The 21,827-nt window shown below is 42.2% G+C and overlaps 1 long non-coding RNA gene across 1 annotated transcript; it reads left to right on the top strand.

Annotated features, from left to right (window-relative positions):
* The first annotated feature begins 962 nt into the window (after positions 1-962).
* On the top strand, positions 963-15,724 carry LOC120371337. The gene is made up of 3 exons (XR_005584288.1): positions 963-1,550; positions 1,739-1,867; positions 14,981-15,724. It is a non-coding gene; the product is annotated as an uncharacterized LOC120371337 (long non-coding RNA).
* The last annotated feature ends 6,103 nt before the right edge of the window (positions 15,725-21,827 follow it).

Below are 21,827 nucleotides of genomic sequence, written 5' to 3'. Positions count from 1 at the left end.
CATGAATGAGAATATAGACTAGAGGTCCTGGTGGAAACTTTACCTATTTCTTTGGACAATACATTAGCCTTCTCAACATATGACGTGACTGTGGAGGGTTATTGTCCTCTCTGATTTACTTCCACAATATAGTCGGTCTCATATTCATCTTTTAATAGTGTCCTTCGGCAGTTTTTTCCTCTTTCCTCTGAGAATGGCAATTACAAACATGCACTGTGATTTTGGTATGCCTGTGTTCTTGCTATGTATTACCTTAACTCCTTCTTGTTGTTCTACACGTCATGCTTTTTTTTTTAAAAAAATGGGCAAAAGGATGGTAGGATGACTTCCTAGGATCTGTGGAATACTATTGATTCTTTTGATAGAAAAGGGTGGAAGTCTGAGGACAACTTGATCCTTGTGAAACATGCAGCTGTGCTCTTCTATGGAGATGGTGCTCAGTTCTGAAGTTTTCTTAGATGAGGTGATGGAAACTGAGGGCAGCAGACAGAGGCAGAAGCACAGCAACAGCTACAGGGTGCCCAGCAAAGCAGAAATAAGCACATAGTCAGCAATCCACAGCCCCACCAAACAGACAGCAGAGCCCAGGAGGGTGCCTGAGCCGCACATCATAGCTGAGCTGAATCCTAAGGGACATCTGAGCCCCATCAAGCAGGAGTAACCAAGTCCAATGAAGGCAAGTTGAGTCCTTTGGAGTGGCATCTCTTTTGGTGTCTGTCTCATATTAGGGTCTTTCATTTTGACCTCACATATAGGCTTAGTTTGTGGGTGAATACAAATTCACAAAATACAAAATCCTGTTTTGTACTATACCTTACATATTTTCACCAGTGTTTGAATGTAAGAGAAATCCCAGAATATGCCCTGGAAGAGAGATTCTTTCTAGTTGCCAGAAGCCTATTGATTACATGATCTGAGTATGAATTGTTTTTTCAGGACCTGTCTTCAGTCATCAGATTGTTAATTTTTCAGTTTGTTGGGTCAAAGTCAATCCTTTTTGTGTGAATATACAATAGGGTCCAGCTCTCTAGGCATCCAGTTTAAAATCTCTGGATTGAAGCACCATTCTTTCAAGTTTCTCTCGTTTTGGTTTAGCCAGCTGGCTCTTATGTTTTGAGATCCTTTGGTGGGGGTTACTTTTATTCATTTTATGTTTCCATCTGCCCAAGAGAACAGCATTGGGGCATTCTTTAAGAAGGCTCAGCTCTTGGCCACTCCTGGCTGGTTGACAATACATTACTGTTTTGACATAGTCCAACTTTGCCAACATATTTGCCACTGACTAGTTGAATTAACTCAAGCAATTAATTTCCTGTTGATATAGTAAGATTTATGTGTTCACCCTAACCATGTATCAAAATGGTGGGATCCCCATCTTGTTACACTAACATCTGTTTTAATATTCTCCCTTCGTGATGTTATAAAGGGCAAGTTCCGGTTCCTCTGATTTTCTGTGGGAGAAGTAGTTTCTTCACTATGTTCCTGAAAAACTGCAGGAATGTTGAGATGGACTGAACAACTGTTCCATCTGGTTTAGATTTCTAATTTTGGTGAGCTTCCCTTAAGATATGATGACTTTGCTTCCTTGGTATTTGTTAGGACTTGTAGGTGTAATGGGGATTTAGTGGGTATGAGGTTGCTTTTTATGTAATTTACTATGAAGCTGTGATTCAAAAACATAGGGATTATGCTGGCTGTGGCCTCTTTCAAATTCCTTCTTTGACTCATTTTTATCAAGGTCAGAAATCTTGTCCAAAATGATCAAAACCTTGATGGTCTCTGTGATAAATAACCTGAACAATAGCAGATCCCATGGAAACTGAAATTTTTGTTGATGAGAGGAATAAAAGGAGCTTCTGGATTTGTGGTAAGCATATGGATTAAATTCCATTTTAGATGTTTATGTCAAGAGCTTATTTTGCTTCTTATATTTCAAAGCACAACCATTTTCTTTCTAATGAATCTTTCCCCACTGAATTTTCCTCAGCCGAGAGCTGTTTGTCTCATGTATTTTCAAACCAGCTGTGGAACCAAAAAATGCCTGCATGTTCCTGCATTTTGTGATGAATGATGGGATCTAACTTTCCTTTTGGATTTTTTTTAATTTATGCTATTTGTTGGTGTTTGGATTTTTATTTCTGAGTCCCTCTTGGGGGAAGGAGAAAGGTCTGTGCCTTTTATGTTTGACAGAATCCTTCAATTTAGAGAGTTGGAAGCTGTCATTCAGAAACAGAGCCTCATCCTGTCCAGGCTGAAGTCTTTTGTGCTTGATGTTAGGGCTATTGGGCTCATTTTCTGGAGCTGGACCAAGGTGTGGTTTTCTGTAGCCCAGAGTGACTAGAAGCAGATGAGATTCTGGATTGCTTCCTTTTAGCAGCTTAAACACAGAAGTGAGCATTTTCTTACCCTTTCAGAAATGGGCCAGATTGGCTAAGCTTTGACTCACCTTCTCAATGGGCTACACATCATCATCTGTTGAGTGGTTAGAGGTGGGCTTCACATGGATAGTGGGGTTGCCTGGCGCACACACACTGGTGGGTTGTAGTATGAATAAAAACCTCAGATTCCAAGTGTGTTAGTAAAGAACTACAGAATGAACCTCCTACCTGGAACTTCCTCACTTTATTAGGGCCTGATATGTTTAAGAGGAACTTCTCTTGAAGAGGAGAACCAAGAACTCTATCAGCTGATTTTATCTCCAGTGGTCTGAAGCAGAGCAGTGGCACATAATATCCTCTTGTGGTTCAGCCTATATAGAGGCCCAGCTGTCATTGCCAGCTGGGAGACAGGGTTGGGCTTAAGGGAGCGACTGCTACTTTGGCAGCCATCTTGGTGCCTCTTTGGCCAGAGGTGGGGAAATTCAGCCACACTCACATTTTTGCTCTAAAAGGCTACACACAGTATTTTCAAAAAATATAATGCCCTTTGAGAAGTATTTGAGAATCATAGAATATCAGGGTTGGAAGGGACCTCAGGAGGTCCTCTAGTCCAACCCCCTGCTCAAAGCAGGACCAATCCCCAGTTAAATAGGAAGAATAATCCCTGCTGGTGTGTCCCTGAAGGAGACTCACTAGCAGCACTTAGTCTTCACTGCCCTGTGTCTCAGAGGCATTGGCTCAATGATGCATGGTGGAGGTGAGGTCCAGAGGGGCTCCTGGTGACTGACAGCTCAGTCTGTCTCATCCCCTGATGTTCATTAATACTGGACCACCATGAGACTGTTAAAATTCCAGTGACAATTAGAATATTACCAATCCTGTCACTAAGACTAGCTGTTTGTAACTTCATGTATTTCTTCATTGATGGACCAAATACTATTTCAGTGGGGTTACAGGGATGTAAATGAGTGCAGAATTTGGCAAGGAAATAATGCTACTACTTATTGTTTACGTAGTACTTCACATTTTCAAAGCACCACATTCCACAGTGATGCTCAGATACCAGGGTGAGGGAGGTCCAGGGAAGAGCATGAACCTGAGCTCTCCAAAGCCCTGTAACAGTTGTGTCATCACAGTCATGTGTGGTATCATCACATACCAGTGTATGAGGAAGGAGTGCAACTGAACATCCACAAAACAATGACACTGACTATACACAAAGTGCAGTCAGATATACAAAGTAAATTCATAGGAAACAAAATTAATGCTTTCCCCACCCCCAGTTTCAGTTTTTGTAATCTTAGGTAACTGTAGTAGGTACAGAATGTTCACATAGAAATAAGATTTTAAAATTGATGGTGCCTCTATGTTTTGCAAATGAAAATGTGAACTCTGCAGAAACCACAGATACCAGAAGTCTATGGGAGTACCCTGAAACTACAGAAAGCAGGAAATCCCACACTTGTGGATTCCTAGTGCCTTGACTATTGCTATTCATTTCAATACATTTAGCCCAACAAATCTTGTTTGATGCATTGTTCTCTTTCAGTTGGCAATTAAATTTAGTCATTTCATGTGTTACTTTTGATACTTCCTTTGTAAACCACATTGTGTTTCCTGTGACAATCTGTGTGCTTTACCACAAGTGCTTTCGGAAGTAGAGAGGGTGAAACTGATTTAGTAGTACTATGAGTTAACAGTTTCAGTTGTGGTGAATAAAACCCGAGGAGCAAGAAAAATGCCATCCAAATTCTAAGGGCTTGTCTATACAGTGTGGCAATGTGCACTACGGACCAATTAATGCACAATATGTTGGTGCACTCTAGAAACCACACCCCATAGTGTAGATTACTCCACCGTGTAAATAAACCCTAAGCTTTTATTTAACCTCCCTTCCCTCCCCCAAACCCTAAGTTTCTAGCCCTTTTGGTTATGAAGTTAACCTTCCAAATATGAAGGAATGGTAAGCCGCTGAAGAGAGGTCTTCCTGAGTCTACAGAGAGCCTAAAATAATGACTTTGAGGTGTGAACTTCCCAACTCTGATCAGCCACAGATGGTAGACTTTACATGTCATCACTATTTCATCACAGATTATTTTAGTGGATGGAATGGGGAAGGTGGTAAGAGTGAATCTCCTGGGTAAAAAATGAGTTCCTGCAGGTAAGGAAATGCAGAGAAAGAAAAGAGGATATATTCAAAGATAGAGAAGGAGGATAGAACACAGAGAGAAGAGGATGCAAAAGGGCAGCACAGGGCAGACAGAGCAGGGGTCTTACATGGAAGCATATTTTCCCATTGAGTGTCACGCAACATGACTTAACTGATAACTAACAGTTCTGTTATTTGTGTAAGCCTCCCTGTGGCGGGGCAATGACTCACCAGCACGGCACCTCCTGCTGGTTGTCCTGGGAATTAGCTCTTTTCCAGCTCCAGAGCATCCTCTGCCAGCTGATGTCACGCCTGCTGCTGGCCCCTGTGTCCCTCCCAAACCCCGGTGCCCTTTGCCCAGGGGTTCTGCCCACCGCAGCAACCTACAATCTGGGTCTCCCCATCCAGGGGGACCCCCAACCCTCTTATCCCCACCTTGCCTCAGTGGCTACTGCCAGTCATCATCTAGCCCCCACTCCCTGGGACAGACTGCAATCTATAAACCACTTATCAGCGGCAAGAGGGGTTGGACCAGCTGCCTTTGCCTATATCTGAGCTGCCCCGCTGCAGCCCTAGTACCTTTGTGGGCCATTAACTCAGCCTGCAGCTTTGCTAAGCTGGAGCTCCCCAGCTCCCTCTTCCCTTCCCCAGCACTGCTCCACCTCAGGTGCCCTGCTCAGCTCCCAAGCAGCCAGGTCCTTCCCTGTCAAAAGCTAGAGAGAGAGTCTATCTATCTCCAAGCCTCTGGCCCTCAGTGCTCTTATAGGGCCAGCTGTGGCCTGATTGGGGCATGGTCCCACCTGTGGCTGCTTCCCCCAATCAGCCTGTCTTTTCCCCGCTGCAGCCCTCTCTCAGGGCTGTTTTATGCCCTTCAGGGCAGGAGTGGGGTGAGCACCCCACTACACTCCCATTGACATCAGTGATAACTAGAGAACTGTTTTTGACTTGTGTATGGCTTCATTTTCATTTTCTATGAAAGTCCACTGGCATTTTAAATGGAGCTTTCTAATGGTCCATTATGTTTTGCAGTTTTTGTGCCATTTTGGTATATGTAAATGGAAACAGTATCACGGTCTGAGTGCAGTGCTCTATCAGCAGGCCAATGTGTCACTCTTTCAGGTTTAATGTTGATCAAAATATCAGCAGCATCTTTTTGGCAGATCATACACTTGTCATAGTGTATGTCCAGCTTTGGCCTTCTGAGTCATGTCATGTTCCTGTTATTAAGTTGGCAGGGCTTTATGTTTTTCTATCTGACATTTACTTTAAGTGATCATTATTAGACTTTTGCTGCTGCTCATTCCTTTTACCCTCTGCTGGATAGTCTGCCAGTGAACTTAGTTTTGTTAGAACTTTATTGTATTTTATTTTCTATATAAATCTCTTAGCCAAAATATCTATAAATCTGACTGTCTTGGTCATTTCCTTTGCTGATAGTAAAATATTCTGCTGTTAGTGCTACCACTGCTTAATACTTGTTAAATTGTTATCAGATTTTTTGATTATAGAACCGTATCAATATTTATCTATTTTTATAAAATTGCCAAGCAAAAATCTTCGTTAAGGTGGATTTAAGGTTGCAGGGACATAGCATTTTAGAAATCCAGGAAATTTAATTTCCAAACAAAAGCACTAACTTGAACTCAAATAACAACCATAAGTTTAATTCTGCTCCATACAGCTGCAAGCATATGGTATTCTCACAATGAAGCAGAAAATATTGCAGAATTTTCTTTTCTATGTTTAGTCTGTCAATTTTTGGCATTTAGTAGCAAATTACTCTCTAGTCCCAAAATATCAAGTTCTAGCTCTGACTAGTAGTGGAATGGCCTGTCCCACTCTGCATCAAAGAATGACTGGTACAGCAGTTAATATCAAACAGATTTTTGGTACACTGAAGAGGCTATTTAGTCTGGAAGAGGTATTTCTACCACAGCTGCCAAATGCGTGTATCTTAAGAAGAGGGATGAACCAATTTGTGAAAAACAATTCTATCTAGAATCACCTACATACAATCACCAAAGAAGGACAAAGAAAAATTAAATCAGACAATGAATGCTCTCGTTAGAAAAGGTGTTAGTTTTAAATTTTACTACTACTGAATTGAAGTGTAGCAGCAACAATGGTGAGGATGAAAGGAAACAGTAAGAAAACAAACATGGAGGAACAGGGAAAAGATGAATGGAAGAAAAGAGGAAAAAATGGCATAATGAAAAGTGTCCGTTTCTCTTATAATATTTTTTAGTTATTTTTATTTTTACTGTCCCACTGAAACTCTGGAAACAGCAGACTTTATCTATCTTGTTTAAACCTCACAAAACTACTGTCCATAATGAAAAAATAGCATACAAAAAATGTATGGATAAGTATTTCAACACAGCATAATTGATTAATCAAGCAATTCTACCTTGGTACCTATTGTTCACAGACATTTCTTCTTAGACCCAGATACTTATTTTAGTAGCATCTTCCCCCACAGATTGTCCTACTGATTTCAGTGTGGCTAATCACAGAGTACATTATTAATCAACATGAGCAAGGGTTAGCAGAATCTGAGATTTGTACAATCTTAGAGCTTCACGTACAGAAGAAGTGCTGTAGCGCTTTAATGAGGATACTACTATGCCAACAGGAGAGCTTCTCCCGTCAGTGTAGTTAATCCACATTCCTGAGAGGTGGTAGCATTGTCTACACGAGAGGTTAGATTGGTATAACTACCATCGCTCAGGGGTCTGGATTTTTCACATCCCTGAGCAACCACTGCTTGCATCCGAAGAAGTGGGTATTCACCCACGAAAGCTCATGCTACAAAACATCTGTTAGTCTATAAGGTGCCACAGGATTCTTTGCTGCTTCTACAGAACCAGACTAACACGGCTACCCCTCTGATACTTGATACAAGTCTGTAGTGTAGACCTGGCCTGAGGTTGTATGCTCTTCAGAGCAGGAACCATGTGTTTACTTGTGTTTGTACCATCTGGTATGGTCCTAGTTGGGATCTCTTGTCAGGGCACTACTGTATGATAATAGCATTAATCTTCTAGTCATGGCTCTGTTCACACTCCCTCCCTCCTCCTAAATTCTTCATCCAGAAACTCGATGTGCACTGAGTAACCAGATTTTATTTAGACCAGATCTAAACAATCATATGGAGCCTTTTCTTCATTGCACACTTTATAAAGTCTGCATCTGTCCATTTATACTTTTGTGATTTGAATGTGTATTTTCCAGTGCATGTTTGGACGTGCAGAGAGTGAGAGAGAGATCTGCAGCAGCCTATCTTTGCTCTAAATAATGCTAAAACACAAGGCTCCTAACTCATTTAAATCAAAACCAAATGTCACTAGAAATCTCAAAGGCACTTCTTGATGAGGGCCGTCTCTGTGCTAAATTTCAGCTTTCTACATTGTTGTTTTAGCACTGCTTTAAAAAAAAAAAGGAACAAAGCAAACACCATTAGGTTCAACTAATGGAGTTTCCTACTCATTCTTTCCTTAGGGCATAGTTTGCCTCTCTTGTGAAAGAAGGTTCTGATTCCACTTCTTCACTCTGATTTCCCAAGACCCACTTTGATTTTGGGGGGAATTCAGGCAGCAAGGGAAGTGGTGAGCTGGAGCCGGTTCCCACCGGTTCGCAGGAACCAGTTGTTAAATTTAGAAATCCTTTTAGAACCGGTTGTAAAGGGCTTTTAAATTTAACAAAAGCTCCAGCAGCTCCTTGTCCTGCCCTGCTCCTGGCCCCAGCTCACCTGGCTCCAGCTCTGCCTCTGCCTCCTCCCCTGAAGGTTCCCCCTCCGGGCTTCCTGCCAATCAGCTGTTAGCGCAGGAAGCCTGGGAGGGCTGAGAAGGAAGCAGCAGCTTCCTGCAGGTGAGCTGGGGCGAGGGGCACGAGGAGGGCTCTAGGCGCCGTGCCTCCCCGACCCCGGGCGGTGCATCTCTGGGCCGGCCCCCAGCCCAGCCCCCAGTCTCCGGACGAGCCCCTGGCTCCAGCCTGGCCAGTGGCTCCGGACCGGCCCCAACTTTGTGCGGGTCCTAACTCTGGGCAGCATGGCTCCGGGCCAGCCCCCGGTTCCCGACTCCAGCCCGGGCCCTGACTCCGGCCTGGCCAGTGGCTCCGGGCTGGCCCCCGACTCCGGGCCGGCCAGCGACTCTGGCCCCCAGCTCTGGGCTGGCCCCCAGCCCTGGGCCAGCCGCCAGCCCTTGACTCTGGCCCGGCCCTTGACTCTGGCCTGGCCAGTGGCTCCGGGCCAGCCCCCAACTCCGGCCCGGCCCCCAACTCCGTCCCGGCGCCCGTGGCTCCCAGCCCTGACTCTGGGTGGCGCGGCCCCCATCTCCAGGCGGCGTGGGCCCCATCTCCAGGCGGCGTGGTAAGGGGGGCAGGGAGGGAGTGTTGGATAGAGGGCGGGGGGTGGATTAGGGTCGGGACTCAGGGCGGTCAGAGAACAGGGAACAGGGGAATTGATTGGGGGCAAGGGTCCTGGGGGGGAAATCAGGAAGGACCAGGGGTTGGATGGGGCGGTGGGAGGCAGTCAGGGGCAGGGGTTCCAGGGGCAGTCAGGACAGAGAGAAGGGGTGGTTGGATGGGGCAGGGGTCCCGGGGGGCCATCAGGAATAAGAGGAGGGGTTGGATGGGGCGGCAGGGGGGCAGTTAGGGGACAGGGAAGGGGGGTGGATGGGGCAGGGGTCCTGGGGGGCAAGGGGGGGCACGACCCCCTCATGGGGTGAGGAGGAGGGAACCGGTTGTTAATATTTTGGCACCTCATCACTGAGCAAGGGGTATCTGTATAGATATCATTTACCTTCACTCTGTTTCCTAACTCCATCAGCTCCTGCACAATTTGAACAGGGGTGCACCTGTTGAACTCAGCTGTTAGGATTCCCTTTATTGCAGCTGTCCTTGAAAGTTCTCGTAAATGGGGTTTCAGCAGTGGAGAGATGAAAGAATCCAGAGGAACTCAGATACAGAGTAGAGCATGGGGTCCACATTTTCTTTTTGTCTATCTAAGAATATTTGACACACATATATTAATTTTCCACTAGAATGTTTATCATTTTCTGCTATACAAATCTTTAAAATTACTGCAACAGAAGACTCGGGCTGCAGTGGCTGTGATGTCTAACACGTGTCTTGTGGTAAAGCCACTAACAGGTACATTTTTAGTGATTAGGATTGGAAGAACTTCGAGGAGGGGGAAGGGGAGGGAAGCAAAGACACTAGTAGGATGTTTCTGTGTACACTAGTTTCCATAGCCATCTATTGAGCAAAATAGTGGTAAACTCTATTGACTGTTGATAATCTGAGTCAAATGTTAGTAGAAGTGGGAAACTAGGAAAGCAACTCTAGCTTTGTGCACATAGCTTAATGTTACAATGTAAGCCAAAGTTTTCCTTTTAAAATATATTCTAGTATATCCATTTTAGTGATGATTGTACTGTATAGAAATCAGGGTAGAGCAATGTAGTAAACAACAAGGGCCTAATCCTTTAAAAACAATTGACATTCTATTTTCTAGGTGTGGATTGGTTGAGTGGGTTGGAGTGTGCTCTGCCTGAGCATTTGATCTGAAAGACAATTGAAGTGTTGTACTGACATTCTACAGCTTGGAGGCACCATTTAGGCAAATGTGGGGTTGTATCTCGAAATCAAACATTGGCATGGAATTTGTTTGAGGTTAATCAATTGAATAGCTATTCCCTCCCTACCCCCTATTTTATTTGAGGAAATACCACTTATCACACTCCCGTTATTTTTTCTGTCCATAACATCTTCCAATCTAAAACATGAAATTTTACCCTTCTTTTGTTTTTCTGTGACCTTCCAATTAAATAGGACATTTTTAAAGGAAAAGCTATTTAGTTGTGTGAATAATTAACATATAGAAGCCCATTCTCCAAGCTGGTGCAAAATTTTTAACTCCATGGGTCTTGGTAGAGTCACTCGTGATTTACAATAGTGTGAAAGAATAATGACATCCATTAACTGCTGTCTGGGAAAACATTTTCCATTTAAAATAGTAATGTACAAACTTTTATGAGATCTATTATTTTAAGAAACTGGTTGATATAAATAAATCTATATATAGTACTCTTTGTGGTATTTCCACAAGTAATGTATCTCATTTTTATTAACTGAGTTAACCATTGTATAAATGTGATTAACTTGTATGTAAGTAACAGCTTGAGCTTTAACTAAGATTAACTGATCCAAGCTATTTTCTTTGCCAATTTTTTTATTTTAATCTCAAAGAACAAAGACTTTGTATAGAAAAATGTGGAATGTGTTATGAAGTGTGCAAAAATCCTTTCCAGATAATGTTTTTAATTATATTTTTGAAAACTATGATTAAGGCTACCATTGAAATATTTTCAGTAGTATTCAACAGAATACCTTTTGCTTGGCAGCATGCATGTATTATAAAATACTTGAAATGGCAAGATCCCTTTCAGAACTAAAATTGCCATTTTAATTACTTTTTTTGTAATTAACAGCTTGAAATTTTTTCCATTAAAAGAAGAGAGAAAAGAACTAAGTGCACATATAATCGTATCCAAACCTTTGGATTTTTAACCAAAGGATGTAAAGGGTGTGTGTGTGTACATGCATTTTCGTTCAGCGTGTTGAGTTCTTTGATTTGGGCCAGATTCTGTTCTAATTTCTTCCCTGGCAACCTCACTGACATCACTAGAAGTGCATGAGAGGAACTGAGGACCAAGCAGAGGCCCTGCCAGCATTGGGATCCAGAACCACACTAGCTAGAATTGTGATAAAACAGGGATATTGTTAGCAGAATTCTGGCATTTTTCCCCTTAGAGCATTGATAGGATGGTTTAGCTAACACAAATCGCAGGGGGAAAAATCCTTATCGTTGCCACCTTGGTATTCTATAGACTACTGCATTAAAAACAAATAAAAAAACTGTTAAAAAGAGTGTTTAAAATTGCAAAGTCAACACTCAAAAGTTAGGAAATGCAAGAAATAATGTTGCCTGTGCAACCTTTATTATGCCCAAGCTATCATAAAGGCTTTAATTACATGTGTCATAAATATAAAGGGACGGGTAACCACCTTTCTGTATACAGTCCTATAAAATCCCTCCTGGCCAGAGGCACAAAATCCTTTTGTCTGTAGAGGGTTAAGAAGCTCAGGTAACCTGGCTGGCACCTGACCAAAAGGACCACTAAGGGGACAAGATACTTTCAAATCTGGGGAGGAGGAAAAGGCTTTGTTTTGTCTGTTCTTTGTGCTTGCAATCCAACTCCATTAGTATTAGTAAATTCTAGCAAAGGAATGCGTTAACTTACTTTTATTTTGGCTTGTGATTTCCTTTGTAGGAGGAGGGAAGTTTATCCTGGATTTGTACTTTAAGGTTTTGCCTAGAGGGGAGATCCTCTATGTTCTTGAGTCTTTTGTTATTCTGTAAAGTACTTACCATCCCGATTTCACAGAGGCAATTCTTTTACCTTTTCTTTAATTAAAATTCTTCTTTTAAGAACCTGATTGATTTTTCATAGTTTTAAGATCCAAGGGTTTGGGTCTTTGTTCACCTGTACCAATTGGTGAGGGGATTATTCTCAAGCCTGCCCTGGAAAAGGGGTGTAAGGGTTTGGGGGGATATTTGGGGAAGGTAGGACTACAAGTGGCCCTCCCTAAATATTTGTTTAAATCACTTGGTGGTGGCAGCATTACTTAATCCAAGGTATAAGAAAGAATTTGTGCGTTGGGGAGTTTTTAACCTAAGCTGGTAGAAATAAGCCTAGGGGGGGTCTTCATGCGGCTCCCCATGTCTGTACCCTGAAGTTCAGAGCGGGGAGGGAACCTTGACAACATGTTCACATACTTTCAGTTCATTTTTGTTTCTTTATGGCTTGTTTATTTACAGGCACTCATCTCAATTTTGATTTGGGATAAGATTGTATGGTAAACCACTGTGGGGAGTTGCTATGCTGACTGGTGAAGGAAAGTTTTGTTGGGGTAAAGACTCCATGGGTGTCGCCCTTTTGTTTGCTTTGGTCTTCTAGAGTGACTTCAGGCAAATCACTCAAGCCCAAAGTTCCAAAAATATCTACTAACTTTAATTTTTGGATGCCCAGCTTGAGGCACGTAGGGCCTGATTTTTAGAGTATGTCTAGCTCTTACTGGATTCAAAAGGAGCTATGGGTGTTCAACATCCCTCAGAACGAGGCTTAAGATGTCTCATGTGTGACATCTAAAATTAACTTTGAAAATGTTGGCCTTAGCCTCTCAGTCATTTAATTTTCTTAAGTACATTAGTCTTAGAAATAATGGATCAATAGATAAAAGCCATAATTTTATAGCTGCTTATAGTTTTTGTACTCTTCGCTTTGCCAGCATCCTTTGACAGGCTGTACATCAAGAGCATGAGGCAATAAAGGCCTAATCCTGCTTCCACCTAAGTCAGTGGAAGTAGCATTGGGTCCTTTTGGGTATATCTACACTATAGTGTAAGCCCTGGGCAAGGCTGCCCAGAGGATTCAGGGGGCCTGGGGCAAAGCGGGGGAGCGGACATTAAAAAAAGGCGCCACCTGCTGCAGCGCTTGTACTCACTGGGTGGCGCTCCGAGTCTGCGGCGGTGACGGGTCCTTCACTCGCTCCGCGTCTTCGACAGCACTGAAGGGCCCGCCGCCGAAGATCCGGACCGCTGCCAGGTGAGTAAAAATTAAAAAGGCACCTCTAGCCAGGGAAGGGATTCTTGGCCAGGGCTCGTGGGGCCCAGGGCCTGAGGTGAATTGCCCCACTTTCCCCCCGGGCGGCCCTGGCTCTGGGTTAGTAGAACTCAAGTTAGCAGCCTCTGAGCTTGTTAAGTGTAGATGCTCAAGGCCTAGGTTATGTGTAACTCTAGGTTAGGAATTCTTGAACTCTAGGTTCCAACCCGGGGCTCTAGGTCTACATTGCATTATGTGGGCCTGAGTCCAACCACCCATATCCCAGACTTCTTAGTGCCCTCCCAAACTGACTGCTCTAGCCCTTTGTTCATGGTGCAATGTGGGAAATCTTGACTGTCCAAAGGACAAAAAGTTGACCGATAGGATTGTGGGATACTTTTGCTGCACTCCCAGAGTGAGTCCAGTGGGGCTGTGTCTACACTGCAAAGCAATAGGGCTTGAACCTTGGGTCCCACTTTGACTCAGGCTCAGATTTTCCACCCCTGTGGGGTGCTGGGAGCCAAGCCCTGAATTAGGATAATTTGCATGTAGATGGAAGAGGGGTTAGGATCGAGCCTGAGCCCAAATCCTGGGTTTACACTGCAGTGTAGACATACTCGACATACTCTTTTGTTACAAGATGTGTTTTGTTGCATATGTTTCCTTGTGGCACAAAGGTAGTCTTGCCAAAACCACTGTCCAGTCACTGAGGTATTGAACTGTTTAATTTGCTTCCATATTGTGCTTCTGTACCATTCTATTAAATAGTTAAATATAGTAAGCCAGGAAATCTATACTTGGAAGAAACCACAAGCCATATTATCCTGCAGTCAGTGCAAAGCAGATCATAACAACAAAGATCACATGTTAGATCTCAAAGGCCTTTTCTCTGCTGTGCAGAGCATCCTCAGCCCCTACTGAATTTAACAGGTGGTGAGACCACTCAGCATCTTGCAGGATGAGGCACCTCTTTAGAAAACTGCATACATGCAGGTCTTGCTAGAAAGGTACTATCATGGTTTCTTTGTCTTATACAGGCAGGACTTCACTGTGCTGTGAAACTTTTCCAGAAACCATGTTATTGTATAGAAAGTGCAAATACAATCCTGCAGAAAGCATCATTTGTACACCAGTTTTATAGCATGGTTAGGAGTTGGCTGTACCACTTCAGGAACCAGTGTGAGCAATTTTCTAGGAAGGATTGTTTCAGAACTGTATTCTAGAAAGATGGTAGCATGGTTTCTTTGGAGCCTTGGCCAAAGTTTGATGGCCATTTTGAGAATATCACCTGTCTGCTATCCACTAGTAGCATTAACATTGGCTTGAAAAGAAGCATCTTGTCTCCTCTTCCAAACAAATTAAAGTGTCACCCTTGCATATTTGAGTGGTGAGAAGCAATAAGCAAATGGAAATGGGCCATGATTCAAATCCTCAGCTTAATTTGGGGGAAGCAGGAAGAAGGTTATGGATACCTGGAGATATCCCACCTACAAGGTATATAGTGTGGGTATGTTTTAGTTTATTAATATATTTTTTCCATTTACAGAGATGGTTTATGAAGCTATTAAGCACAAATGCAATGTGTTGAGCATCTCTAACACACTTGGAACAGATCCTCTTCTGATGTAAATGGGCATCCTTCCATTGAAATTAATGGGGCTACTCTTTTACACCAGCTGATAATCTGGCCTTTAAAATTTACATTCTTATATAAATATCATGTAATAATCAAACTTAAATGATGGAACAGTAAACTGATGAACTGACTTTTCTTTTGCTTTCTCTTTTAGATTCTCTTATTGTCTCACATACCAGTTAACATGGCTGGACTATACTTCCTGTCATCTAGCAAGGGGACCAGAAGATACTTACCTGACATTTTCAAAGAGAGCCACATAATTCCCACTGATTACAGAAAGTTGAAAATTTCCTCTTTCTAAATGTGGAGGTTATGATTCAAGTTAATTTTAACATTCAAATGAGCAGTTGAGGCCTTTGAGGTATGCCTATCGCTATCAATACCCTTACAGGTAGGAGAAAATAAATGGGATCAGGAGTTTCAGTCGCAAAAAACCTTAAAACACAAAAAACTAGGTCATTTAATACATGACTCAGGGACCAACACAGGATATTGACATATAGTTCTGTATTCTTCATTGTTTTGCCCAGTCTCGTCGTAATTGCCCCAAGTATGTGGTTTCCACCATTTCATTTGAGAAACTACTTTGTAATATACTAGATCTTAGGTACGAATTTTTTTCTGATATTCGTCCTTTTCACCAACACCACCAAAGAAAAAAAGGCTTGTTTTCACTCTACCATCTCCCACCCTCCAATGTTAGTCTACAACAATACAATTAAAAGCAACTCTGTTAGCACTTATTTATGAGTTTTATATTCTTTCACTTCAGTTCATTTTCATGCAGCATTTGGTCTGGCTAGCTGTTGTAAGTTGCTATATCCAATTCTACAAAGTGTTACTGGAAATACTTATGTATTCAAGTTGCTATACACAAATACATTAAATTGAGTTACACAAATAAAACTCTTAAAAAATCCTAAACATACGTCTTTATTTTCTAGTGCATAAAATAAAGTTTTGAAAAGTTTTAAATATTTCTTTGATAAGGAAAAGAGAAGGCTCAAAGGATACCTAATACCATGGTTACGTTTGTCATTATTTTGTGGTTTGATATGTTTATCAGAATATTTAAAACTAGCTATCTCAAGACCATAATCAGAAAGTTAGAATATAGTGACACTATAGTCTGTTCCCACTGACTTCGATGGGGATTGAATTTGGCCCTGTGCTTACATAATAACACTGACTGTCTTGTGCCAATGTATTTTACATGCAACCATAAAGCCATTTTAAAAAATAACACACGGAGGGAGTGCGGATTTGTGGTGACAGACTGTAAACTGGATTCTAATCCTAGCACTGATGCAACCCGGCAACAGGTTACAATTAGTCCCTCTTGACTTCAGTGGGGTGCCATGCAAGTCCGGTTTGCTTGCATAGCATACATTGAAGGATCAGGGCAAGTGTACTTAAGGCCCAATCCAGCACCATTGAAGAGAATGGAAAGACACCTTTTGACTGCAGTAGAAGTTGGGTTAGGTCTGTAACCTCTCAGGGCCCAATTCAGAACATTGACATAAGTAAGTGTGAGTCTACTGGAGTTGCACCTGATTATGTCTGATCTGAATCTAACCCTCTGTGCCTTAGTTTTCCAATCTGTGACATGATGAGGATAATATTTACCTACCCCATTGGGTTTTAAAGATTCAGAGAGTATAGCTACACACACACACACACACCCCCAGCGAATCTCAGAGTGTAGGTCACCTGACTCAGTCTCACAGTATGGGCCTAAAAATATGTAGTTGACTCAGGCTCTGAGACTCTCAGCCATGGTTTGTTTGATTTTTGCTGTGTAGCCATACTCATAGAGTTTAAGGCCAGAAGGGAACATTAGATCACCTTGTCTGACCTGTATAGCAAGCACAATTAAATTTTACTCAGCTACCCCTGTACTAAATCCAATAACTTGTGTTGTATAGCATATCTTCCAGAAAAGCCTCCAATCTTGATGTGAAGACGCCAAGAAATGGAGACACTCTCTCTTCCTTTGGCAGTTTTGTTCCAATGGTTACTCACTCTCACAATTAGGAATTTGTGTCTCTGTCTGGCTTCAGCTTCCAGACACAGGTTCTTGTTCTGCCTTTCTCCACTGGATAAGAGACCCCTTTAATACCTGCTATTTTCTGTCTGTGAAGGTCCTTTTACATTGTAATCAAGTCACTGCTCAGTTTGTTTTGTTTTTGTAAGCTAAGCAGTTGGAACGAACTCTTTAATTCTCTCACTATAAGGCATTTTCTCCAGCCCTCAAATAATTTGTGTGGCTCTTTTCTGCACCCTCATCAATTTTTCAACATCCCTTCTAAAATGTGGACATCAGGAAGTGGATGAAGCATTTCAGTATCAGTCTCGCCAGTGCTGTACCCATAGGGAGAAAATCACTCCCTATTCCTACTCACTTGTTTATACATCCAAGGATCACAGTAGTACCGTCTGCCACAGCATCGTAGTGGGAGCTCATATTAACTTTCTTGTCTACTATGATACCCGAATATTGTAAAGCTTCAATGAATGTGAGACAGACTGAGTGTCTGACAGAAGACACTATGAGCTAGTCTGTCCCTGGATTTAGTGCAAATGCTTATGGGTTGGGGGGCACTAGTGATGGGGGAGAACATAAGGAGCATTATTCCCACCTTGCTTTGCACACCCTGCTGTTGAGCCAGGGACAAATGCAGTCCCTGCCTTGGGGGAACCAGAGGGACAGCTCCCTCGGTGCAGCCATTGAGCACAAATTGTTTCTACGAGTACACCTTGCAGCTGCTTCATCCTGGACAGTAGAGATGGTCATGTCTGGGTGTGCTTTGGGGAGCAAGAGGCACCATCTGAAAGGACAGTGCAGCTTACACATTCCCCAGTGTGCTGAGTAGCTGAAGACTGTATTATGCCACCTGAGCCTCACTGCCACATTCTGTGCGCTGTGGCTAGTGCCATAATCTAGCCCAGTGAAGAAGACATAACAGAAGAGCTCAGTATTTAACAATGAAAAGTCCTGCACAACACCCAGTCCAGGGGCGCTGGAACAATTTTTATAGTGGGGAACTGAGAGCCATTAACCAAACTGTAAACCTGCATATAATGGAAACCTCTTTAAGCCAGGGGGTGTGGCATCTTAGGTTCTCTGTTATACCACTACTGCTATGGGTCATCTAACACACTGTCAGGAGGGGAGATCGTTCTAAAAAGAGGAAATAAGGACAGGCACACTGCAGAATATATTTGACCTGTCCGTAGCTCTGTAAACATTTTGGCTATTGGCATGTCCATGACATATATTTGGGAGCCATCTAATTTTGCTTTGTGATCTTGTAGCAAACAACAAACAAACAAAACAGAAGCACTCTACATACAGTAGCAAGAGGTGCTTTTTCCTAGGGTCTTTTTGTATGAAGGATCAATTCTCCCCTTGAGGCATGGCAAAATTCCCATTGGCTTCATGGGCACAGGATCAGTATTGTGTTGGAAAAGCACATGTGCTTATACAACGGCTTGATTAAAATAAATGGTCTAGCCTCTGCACCAGTTACTAGGACTCAGTATTTTTCCTAGTGTCAAATTACCCTCAGTCCAGTCTAAATGTAATCTGAACTATGTTAAAGCATGCAAGATATTGCCAGATAAAAATACATTGGTAATACACACAAGATGTGTTTGTATTTAAAATTAAGTGTCCCCTCTAGATAATATTTAGTCCTGCCTCAGTGCAGGGGATTGGCCAGGATGACCTATTGAGGTCCATTCCAGCCCTACATTTCTATGATCTAATAATATTTGGCTGCTATCCTTTGTAGATCTCAAAGCACTTTACGAAGAGGAGTAAATCAGAAGCCATTTCATAATTGGGGAAACCAAAACAGATGAAAAGACTTGCCAAAGGTCAAACAGCAAGTCAGTAGAACAGCACCCACGTCTCCTAAAACCCAGTCCAGCTCCTAGCCAGCCAGCCCCCCTGCTTCCCAATACACTCTGTGGGTGAGTCAAAGCCCACTGAGGTCAATGGCAGGACTCCTGTTGACTTCAGTAGGCTTCGAACTGGGCTCTATAATGTTAACAACCATGGCTGAAGACTCAGCTACAGGACTGTTGACCCACTTATATCAGGGATCCATTTTACAATATGCATCTGATTTAACTGTGTATTGGTAGTGTTCCTGCATCATGTTAAAAGTTTAGACAACCAAATCTAACCTGGTTCAGGTGTATAGTGCACTTCATACTGGAACAATATTGTACTGAGGTTCCCCTTTCAAGGCTGTAATTGTAGTACAGATGTGTTTATGGAGATATGGAGTTCAGCTAACTGCAGGATAATCATAGGGTCAAATTCACCCGTAGTGGAGGCAGGTGCAGCTCCACTGCTCTTGATAAAATGGGGCCACAATGTTTCCCTTTTTCCCCACAGAACTCTTATACTGAAGAGCCCAAATGCCCCCTTTTACAAGTTTGACATGAAATAAGTGATTAGAAGAGCAGTTAATCCATCTTTCTTCACATAATACTTTGGGGAGCACTTCTGTGCAACTGTCAAGATTCTCTTTAAAGGATATTACCATCCTTTCATAAATATAAAATGTCACCATGCACAAATCACTCAGACATAATCTTACACATTTAAACTGGCTACCCAGAGAAGAGCAAATACTCATTTTTCTAGAATCAGGGTCCAATTCTGATCTTGCACCAGTTTAACACTGAGGTAACTCCATTAACTTCAGTGGAGGTGCCCCAAATTCACATCAGTGTGACAAGGTAGAATTGGGCCTAAAGTAACTACCGCAACAAAAGGCCACAGCAAGAAGCTCCTAACTGAAAACTGAGTTTGCTGCCCTGAATATTAATGTTTCAGTTTTCTTTCCAGCTAAGTTACAATTAAATGGCAAAGAGGAAAAACTTTTTGTTCTATGATTACAATGATACGAGGCTTTAAAAACAAAGACACACACAGAAACCCTGGTGTGGTTTAAGTCATAGGAATCAAGAAAAGGGCACTTATTCAGATGAAGTGTTATCAAGCTTTTATGTGCCATTTTGAATTAATATAAGTAAAATGTTTTTCTTCAACTGGCCGTGAGTCTTGACCTTCAGAGTCTGGTGTGCCATTCATTTCTTGTCACTGGGCTTTGCCTGAGAACAAGTGGTAATCTTCCAATGAAATACCCTTTTTGCACTTGCAAACAGTAGTAGTTGTACCAACATCTAGCAGAAGAGAAGCTGTGCTCAAAGTAGAGTGACCAAATGTCCCAATTTTATAGGGACAGGCCTGATTTTTGGGTCTTTTTCTTATATAGGCTCCTATTACCCCCCACCCTCTGTTCCGATTTTTCACACTTGTCTGGTCACCCTAGCTCAAAGCAGTAAAATCAAACAGCAGGCAGGTTTATGAAAATGCTTAAGTGAGCCATTTAAAAGCAATCCCCCCCGGCCCCACCATAAAATGACAGTCACAGATGCATAAAATACACCACTTTCACAGTATTTATTAATAATACCAGCTTACTCATAGGCCCAACTAGAATATGGAGTTACAGGTGACAATTTATTTTTTAAAATGGCAGTGTGGCTTAATAATTAAAAAAAAAAGAAGAAGTATACCAGCGCCTAGATTCTTTTCAGACCCTGCCCCTGTGCTTAATTTGTAATGAAAGAGATGCCAGTGCTCACTTGATTTTTTTACACTCATAACTGATGCAGCAAGCCCAGGGAGGCTGGGACTCTGAACAGCCAAACCTAGAGGTGCTGGGGCTCAACCTTGGCGCAAATTAAGCAACTAGCCCTCCTCCAAGGCACAGTCTTATTTTTTGAACATAAAACTTTAGGCAAAACAAAGCAATTCTGTCCAGAGGCTTTTCCCTTAGCATCTCTCAATGCTGAAAAGATGTGCATTTCCTCACCCTTCCATCCCTTGTCTACTACAGAAATCCATCTCCCTCTTACAACTCCTCCTTGACTCCGGCCACTTGCTGGCTTTTATAATCACTTGATCCCTTCCCAGCTGGGTCTGATCATTGACTAAAGATACCTGGCCTGAGGTCTCTGGCCCTTAAAGGGGAAGACCACCCAGTTACAGAAGACACACAAGATTTTTTAAAAATAAAATGTGTCTGCTTTTATTTTTCTCAGAAATATCTGGAATGTCAACTCTGATCTGGAATTTAGGGGAGGCCTTTTTTTTAGGGTCTCACACATGAGCTGTCCCACTTTAGTTGAATCTTTCACCATCTCACTAGTTCTCCAGTCATCATAGTCTTCCAGCCTAAACAAGACTTCAATTTCTAATGTAAAAGTAAGCAGGGAAAAAGGCTTTTTAATTTTGAAAAGAAAGTAGGTGGCCCTTTCAGTCCATCTTTATGCACTACAAAGACGTAAATAAGGACACAAGTCTAATTCTTTTGTTTCCTTTGCAAGTAGGGTGACCAGACAGCAAGTGTGAAAAATCGGGTTGGGGTGGGGGGTAATAGGAGCCTATATAAGAAAAAGACCCCAAAAAATCGAGACTGGCCCTATAAAATCGGGACATCTGGTCACACTATTTGCAGGTCACCTTTAACAGCACATTGAGAGAGTTCACAGTACTGCTCTTTTCTGTAATAGACAGTTTTCTGTATGCCAGGTTTACCAGAGCATCAACTCATCCATTTACATGCTACAATTTCTTCTCCATAGGAAAGACTGCAAGAAATGTCTTTTTTATTTTAAATAAAAGATTGGGTTCCACAACAAAAATTGCAGAAAGATCTTATGATATTGTCTTTTACTCACCTCTCTTTTTAATGATTTTCATTGTAATGCGAGATTGAACACATTCAAAAACTCACAGGATCATGCCCTTGTTGCTTATAATAGTTCTTAATACATCCATGATTTTATAACAAGATCTGCTATCTCCTGATTAAACAGAAAGATCGCTGCTCTTATAATTTGAAATATTAATAATAATGAAGTAGGAGCTGTATTTTAATCTTACTTACATCAGTGGAAATCTGGAGTCACACCTA

Source organism: Mauremys reevesii, linkage group 9 (assembly GCF_016161935.1).
Source record: "Mauremys reevesii isolate NIE-2019 linkage group 9, ASM1616193v1, whole genome shotgun sequence".
Classification (NCBI taxonomy): Eukaryota; Metazoa; Chordata; order Testudines; family Geoemydidae; genus Mauremys; species Mauremys reevesii.
Note: the sequence above shows the minus strand (reverse complement) of the source record. Positions and strands in the feature narration are given on the sequence as shown.